The following is an 8,063-nucleotide window of genomic DNA, read 5'->3' as shown; positions in this document are numbered from 1 at the left end:
AGAGCTTCTCTGTCTACTGAAACACCAGTGGAAGCACATCCATGGATGTCACACATCAGGGCCTGCTGGAATGATTCCGCAGACCGACCTTGGTGTCCTCGCTGCCGTACCGTGCCGGTGCCATCCAAAATGTAGCATCCGATTTTGGGAGATAGTGCTGAAGGAAATGCTTCCTCTTCTCACGCTGTGGACTTGGACCACTCTACCTTGTCCTATCATCCTTGTGGCACGGGTGCACGAAGGCCACCACAGAGCTGTTGCGCATCCTGTGCCTCAAACCAAACCATAATCCCAGCCCAGGTTATGAATGTAGCAGATCCTAAGGCTTTTCATTCTGATTTCAAACCCAAGGCCCCCTGGATCCCTCAGACCAGATGCACGATAGCTCTGATTCAGCCCCACACGTGCTCTATTGGCAAAATGCCCAATTGGTCCCTGGTCCTGCAGATGCACTGGGTGTGGCCATGGGACAGATCGGTAATCTCAACCGCGCGACCAGTGTGGTTGATTTATCATTGGTACACTGTTCGGTTTGCTCTCTTGATTAGACCCACCACGTCCCACAACGCACTCCAGATCCCTGAGACTCAGTGTATGCCATCAACCGTAGCCCTATACCTCACTTACCGATGCCCCTGCTAACTGTAATTTGGCATCACGGATCTTGGTCTCAGAATCAACTGTGGGGATAATTTGCGCTGGTTTCTTTGAGTTCTGTCAGCCAAGCATCTGCTGTGCACTCTTGTAAATCTCAGCACAACACCTTCAGTCTCATGTCTCCTGTCCGCTTGAGAGGGTGCGTCCAAGTTAAACAGGTTTTCACCCTTGTTGGTCAGACCCTGCACTGGTTTCCATTCCCTGCTTTGCCTTCTCCTGCTTCCAGGTGTCCTGAGGCCTCATCCTGTCTTTGGAAGTAACAGACCTCTCTTCGGCAAGTGTCCTGTGCCAAAGGCTGAGTGAGTGGAATTTTACATTTCTCTGTACAAGGGAGCGCGTGAGTGCAGGTTGCACTTCTTCTCTGCCAACTGGGCATCGATGAATCAACACTATCCAGATACATTTCACAGAAATGTGATATTTGCTTAGCTCTTGGTTTCTATACAGCCGTGGTGGGAGGGGTTGTCCAAAGAACCCTGTTTTGACATTGTGTTGATATCTCATTTGCAGTCTTTAAGAATTTTAACAGAATTCATTTCCATGTTTTGGGAGTTATACGAAAATGAAGTTATTTTTTGAAACACACTAAATCGACCTAGAAGCCAGACTTGTCAATTTTGGTAACATTTTCTCAGCTCAACGGAAAACCTAGACAGATAGAATGCAAACTAGCAGTCCAAACTGTTAAAGGGGTCATGTCAGCTCTTTACGGTTGAAGCCTCCGAGACCAACAGGAACCATGAAATAACTATTGGAACCATGAAATAACCCCCAACCTTGGATACACTTGGGCATGTAGTGCCCTTTAGTCCTATTTGTCACCTACTGGCCAATGATGGCATTTCAAGGGGTAACATCCCTCTCTAGGAAAATACAAGAGGAAACAAACCAAATATATACATTTAGGTTTGAATCCAAAAGCACCTAGAGGCATTATAGCTAGGAGAACCCTGCTGCACTTATGCTTGTCTATGGAGGACCAGGTGTTCTTCTATCAGTGATGAGAACAGTTAATCTTCCGATCATGATGGGTAAAGCCATTTAACGCAACCAAGTCTGCACCCACATGATATAGTGCCCCTGGGGGCTTGACTCAAGTGAAAGACGATCCACATAAGCTGTGTCTTTAATGTCATTGGCGACTTTTACAGTACACTTCACTTTCTGACTTGTATTATTTACATATACTGTCTTGAAAAACTGAGGCCTAATACAGATTCAAGTTCAGTCAAAGATTCCCCTCACTTACCACACTCCCTTCACCCCAGGGAAGACATAAACACATTTGCTGAATCTAGCGGAAGGCCATCGTTTCTAGGTGTGAGCTAAGTATTCAATTCCTATCTATTTCAGCCGAGACTATTTGACCTTTAAGGATTTCACAGTTGTTCACAGAGTGTGAAGCTGGAGGAACTCTGAATCTAGGAGGGACTTGCCCTTCTCCTAATGGCTTCATTGCCGCTCAGGTACTGAACCTTCAAAATGGATGCGTGAGTGGAGGGGAGGGAAGGGCAAGTGCTTGCTAGCTAGGCCCAAACCTGGGAAAAGGCTTACCTGGGCTTGGTGAATTTTGGTCTGAATGGCTTGGGAAGGCCCCTTGGGACGTGTGGATTCTCACGACCTCTTCCAAGAACAGGAGCGTTTTGATCATCTCTGCCATCTCTTCTCTTGCACACGTCAGGGACCTTGGACCCGTTCTTGGAGAAGAGAATTGAGGAACTTCCTCAAGTCCACGTTGGCACTCCGTATGTTTCTGCCAGTATCAGCGAGGTTCAATATGTCTCCTGAATGTCTTTTGAGCCTGGTATCCTCTACAGCTGTCTCCACGCCAGTATTCTCCATTGTAGCAGAACATCTCTCATCCATGTGTTCGCATCTCTCCTCAATCCGCGCAGCCAGCTTTTCGGCCAGCTTCTCTTCGTGACTCCCCTAAAGTCGACTTCACCAGGACTGGGCAAGTCTGAAAGTACCTCGGAGCCTCACCAGTAAGCTGATGACAGGCAGATCTTCCACTGTCTGCCCTTTCAGGTTCTGGAAACTGACCTGTGAACTCAGGTCTTTGGGCAGCAGAAGTATCTCGAACTTACACAGCTTCCCGGACCAAACACCTAAGCCAAGCTCCACAGAGGCCTGCAGCCCCTCCATCACACTGATCCACCCACAGAACTCGGCCCGGTTACCTAGGATCCAACAGCCACAACAAGCCTCGTGGAACACACCAACATTCCACCTGGAATCCAACCGGTAACTGCCATCCCCAATGGCTGCTGCATCTTGTCAGTGTTGAGGGAGGGGCTGCATCCGCCGAGAGGTTCCTAAAGTAAATGTGGTTCTGCCCACTAGCATCCCATATGGCTTTCTTCTTCCCTCTTTCCTTTTGTTCTGATCTGTATGCACAGTACCAATGGAGAGAAGTGTGTCCCTTTTCAGTTGAAGGTTTCACACGTCTTTAAACTTTCTAAGAGTTCACAGTACACAGAGACCCAGTAAAGGAGACTTATGTTCCTATAATATCCGTACAACCGGAATACATATGCGTCGCATGATTTCTGCTGAAAAACCCACACTCTCAGGACATGGATCTATTGGTTTCATGGGGGCTGAATTTCCAAGAAATGAAACCAACCCCAATGTGCACTTTACTGTCTGTCTCTTTTGCTCTTAGTACACTTTGGCAGAGCTAATTGCCTTTGTTATAGGCTTCTTAAAATTCTTCTCTACGTAACGTAGAATATGGCATTCCTTCATCCTGTTGGAAGACATACAAGTCTACATCACGGACTAGGAATACATTGGATTCCAAATCGGCATTTGGGTGAGGTCACGATATGCTCTTATGAATCTATATTTACGAATATGAATGCAAGCCTCTGATTTCCGAATACAAGTGTGCTGAGTACATGCAAGCCGCAATACTGGGTTGATGCGTGCTGAATGATCCTTGACATCACCTTGAGTATTTTCTTTTGAATAATCATGTTTCCCATGGTATATGTCAGCCAACCGTACCATTTTGGTGCATGTTTGTTGGTTTGATTCTTTGTTGGTCTGCTTCTCGCTTGTTTTGCAAACACGTCAGGACATGCATCTCTCCTTTCGCTTCAAACAGAGAGTCAAATAAGCTGATTCACTTAAGAGAGTGCTTCCAATCACCTATGATTTCCTGCTTCCCTCTCCAATCTTTAAGGTTTTGATGTCCTCCTTGCCTTCTTCTTGTTTCTTCTTTGCCACTCATGCTCTTCTTGCATTTCCAATAATGGTTTTCTTCTTTCCATTTCATCTTGCTGCTTTTCTATTCCGGGGAGTATTCTCAACCTTCCTTTTAGAAGAAGTTTTGAACTGCTGAATTCTTTTATGATTTGCCGGTCTGTGGATTGCTCTAGCTCTGCCGTTATTAGAAATGGTGGTCATGTGGCATAGGCTACCCTAGGTGGCAGCATTTGGCCATTCAGGATATGGTCTGTGTCCTGGCACTCCTCCCTGTCCTGCAATATTGCTGCCGAGTTATAAGCTGAAACCCCTCTGGAGGTTCCCTTGTGACTATGTTGTTTCCTCCAGGTGCATTTTAAATCACTGTGATATTCGTGAACTTTGTTGAATGGAATCATACAGCTGCTTGTAGGTCTATTGGGATTCCACCTCCTTTGGATGCTGTGTAATTCCTGAATTCGCATAGATGAATTTTTCTTGGCTTTCACAAAATTTCAGTCTGATATTTCTACAGATAAATTTTCAGACATATTTTATTTCTTTATCTCTTGCTTTTCCATCTGGGACTCTTATGAATTCTAGTCTTTCATGCCCTGTCTTAACCCAGGATACAACAGCAATATTTTCATTGTTTTGCACTTGCTTTCCTATGTCCGAATCTGACCGAGGGATTTCTGTTCCCGTGTCTTCACAGTCATTCACGCGTCCATCTGCATTATCTAGTCTGCTAAGGACTGAATTTTAGCCCTGATATTATCACATCCACTGAGTTTTCTGATATCTTTTGGCTCGTCTTTAGACTTTCTCTTCCCCTTTTCTGGTATTCTGCCTTTTGTGATTCTGAGACCCTTTTGTTCTTCAGTGTTTTCCTGACCTCCATTTTCAACACTTGGACTGCATAGCGTTTTGCAGTCTAGTTGTGGGAAAGCTTATCTTTTGGGCCTTCAATATCTTTGGAACTGAAAATGGTACTTCCTATTTCTTTTACTGTACTTCTTCATCTCTACTGGTCAGGTAATATCAGGTATCTAATGTAGATTTTTAGGGCTATGTTAAGTGAAAATTTTAGACCCTTGTCCCTACACAATTCCGAGGGATTTCTGTGAGGACAATTTCTTCTACACATTGATGCCATATTCTGTTCCTGTGTGTGTTGTCTGGTATATCACCAATTGCTGGTGTTGAATTTGTTGTGATGAACAACCCATATTACTTCGATTAGCATAACTTCATTTTGATTACGCTTATCTCACAATTCTGAAAGTGCGCAGGACACGGCCTCTTGTGGAAATGAGGATTCTAAAGGTTCTCAGCTCTGCATTCTGCTCTATGTCATTTTGGAGTGTTTCCAAAACAGCAAACTGAGAGTGCGCTTGTGCTTTGTAGTGCCACGGGAATGTCCCAATGAAAGCAGTTCTTCCCAGAGCTTCTCTGTCTACTGAAACACCAGTGGAAGCACATCCATGGATGTCACACATGAGGGCCTGCTTGAATGATCCCGCAGACCGACATTGGTGTCCTCGCTGCCGTACCGTGCCGGTGCCATCCAAAATGTAGCATCCGATTTTGGGAGAGTGTACTGAAGGTAATGCTTCCTCTTCTCACGCTGTGGACATGGACCACTCTACCTTGTCCTATCATCCTTGTGGCACGGGTGCACGAAGGCCACCACAGAGCTGTTGCACATCCTGTGCCTCAAACCAAACCATAATCCCAGCCCAGGTTATGAATGTAGCAGATCCTAAGGCTTTTCATTCTGATTTCAAACCCAAGGCCCCCTGGATCCCTCAGACCAGATGCACGATAGCTCTGATTCAGCCCCACACGTGCTCTATTGGCAAAATGCCCAATTGGTCCCTGGTCCTGCTGATGCACTGGGTGTCGCCATGGGACAGATCGGTAATCTCAACTGCGCGACCAGTGTGGTTGATTTATCATTCGTACACTGTTCGGTTTGCTCTCTTGATTAGACCCACCACATCCCACAACGCACTCCAGATCCCTGAGACTCAGCGTATGCCATCAACCTTAGCCCTATACCTCACTTAACGATGCCCCTGCTAACTGTAATTTGGCATCACGTATCTTAGTCTCAGAATCAACTGTGGGGATATTTTGCGCTGGTTTCTTTGAGTTCTGTCAGCCAAGCATCTGCTGTGCACTCTTGTAAATCTCAGCACATCACCTTCAATCTCATGTCTCCTGTCCCCTTGAGAGGGTGCGTCTAATTTAAACAGGGTTTCACCCTTGTTGGTCAGACCCTGCACTGGTTTCCATTCCCTGCTTTGCCTTCTCCTGCTTCCAGGTGTCCTGAGGCCTCATCCTGTCTTTGGAAGTAACAGACCTCTCTTCGGCAAGTGTCCTGTGCCAAAGGCTGGGTGAGTGGAGTTTTCCATTTCTCTGTACAAGGGAGCGCGTGAGTGCAGTTTGCACTTCTTCTCTGCCAACTGGGCATCGATGAATCAACACTATCCAGATACATTTCACAGAAATGTGATATTTGCTTAGCTCTTGGTTTCTATACAGCCGTGGTGGGAGGGGTTGTCCAAAGAAACCTGTTTTGACATTGTGTTGATATCTCATTTGCAGTCTTTAAGAATTTTAACAGAATTCATTTCCATGTTTTGGGACTTATACGAAAATGAAGTTATTTTTTGAAACACACTAAATCGACCTTGAAGCCAGACTTGTCAATTTTGGTAAAGTTTTGTCAGCTCTACGGAAAACCTAGACAGATAGAATGCAAACTAGCAGTCCAAACTGTTAAAGGGGTCATGTCAGCTCTTTACGGTTGAAGCCTCCGAGACCAACAGGAACCATGAATTTACTATTGGAAACATGAAATAACCCCCAACCTTGGATACACTTGGGCATGTGTTGCCCTTTAGTCCTATTTGTCACCTACTGGCCAATGTTGGCATTTCAAGGGGTAACATCCCTCTCTAGGAAAATACAAGAGGAAACAAACCAAATATATACATTTAGGTTTGAATCCAAAAGCACCTAGAGGCATTATAGCTAGGAGAACCCTGCTGCAGTTATGCTTGTCTATGGAGAACCAGGTGTTCTTCTATCAGTGATGAGAACAATTAATCTTCCGATCATGTTGGGTAAAGCCATTTAACGCAACCAAGTCTGCACCCACATGATATAGTGCCCCCGGGGGCTTGACTCAAGTGAAAGACGATCCACATAAGCTGTGTCTTTAATGTGATTGGCGACTTTTACTGTACACTTCACTATCTGACTTGTAATATTTACCTGTACTGTCTTGAAAAACTGAGGCCTAATACAGATTCAAGTTCAGTCAAAGATTCCCCTCACTTACCACACTCCCTTCACCCCAGGGAATACATAAACACAACATTTGCTGAATCTAGCGGAAGGCCATCGTTTCTAGGTGTGAGCTAAGTATTCAATTCCTATCTATTTCAGCCGAGACTATTTGACCTTTAGGGAATTCACGGTTGTTCACAGAGTGTGAAGCTGGAGGAACTCTGATTCTAGGAGGGACTTGCCCTTCTCCTAATGGCTTCATTGCCGCTCAGGTACGGAACCTTCAAAATGGATGCGTGAGTGGAGGGGAGGGAAGGGCAAGTGCTTGCTAGCTAGGCCCAAACCTGGGAAAAGGCTTACCTGGGCTTGGTGAATTTTGGTCTGAATGGCTTGGGAAGGCCCCTTGGGACGTGTGGATTCTCACGACCTCTTCCAAGAACAGGGGCGTTTTGATCATCTCTGCCATCTCTTCTCTTGCACACGTCAGGGACCTTGGACCCGTTCTTGGAGAAGAGAATTGAGGAACTTCCTCAAGTCCACGTTGGCACTCCGTATGTTTCTGCCAGTATCAGCGAGGTTCAATATGTCTCCTGAATGTCTTTTGAGCCTGGTATCCTCTACAGCTGTCTCCACGCCAGTATTCTCCATTGTAGCAGAACATCTCTCATCCATGTGTTCGCATCTCTCCTCAATGCGTGCAGCCAGCTTTTCGGCCAGCTTCTCTTCGTGACTCCCCTAAAGTCGACTTCACCAGGACTGGGCAAGTCTGAAAGTACCTCGGAGCCTCACCAGTAAGCTGATGACAGGCAGATCTTCCACTGTCTGCCCTTTCAGGTTCTGGAAACTGACCTGTGAACTCAGGTCTTTGGGCAGCAGAAGTATCTCGAACTTACACAGCTTCCCGGACCAAACACCTAAGC

General features: G+C 45.9%; 1 long non-coding RNA gene across 1 annotated transcript; it reads left to right on the top strand.

Moving 5' to 3' along the window:
* Positions 1–882: 882 nt before the first annotated feature.
* Positions 883–7,777, top strand: LOC140694112 (uncharacterized). The gene is made up of 3 exons (XR_012069864.1): positions 883–956; positions 7,303–7,415; positions 7,631–7,777. It is a non-coding gene; the product is annotated as an uncharacterized lncRNA (long non-coding RNA).
* Positions 7,778–8,063: the final 286 nt, after the last annotated feature.

The sequence above is a fragment of the Vicugna pacos genome, unplaced genomic scaffold (assembly GCF_048564905.1).
Source record: "Vicugna pacos unplaced genomic scaffold, VicPac4 scaffold_20, whole genome shotgun sequence".
NCBI classification, from domain to species: domain Eukaryota; kingdom Metazoa; phylum Chordata; class Mammalia; order Artiodactyla; family Camelidae; genus Vicugna; species Vicugna pacos.
This window is presented reverse-complemented; position numbering and strand designations above follow the sequence as displayed.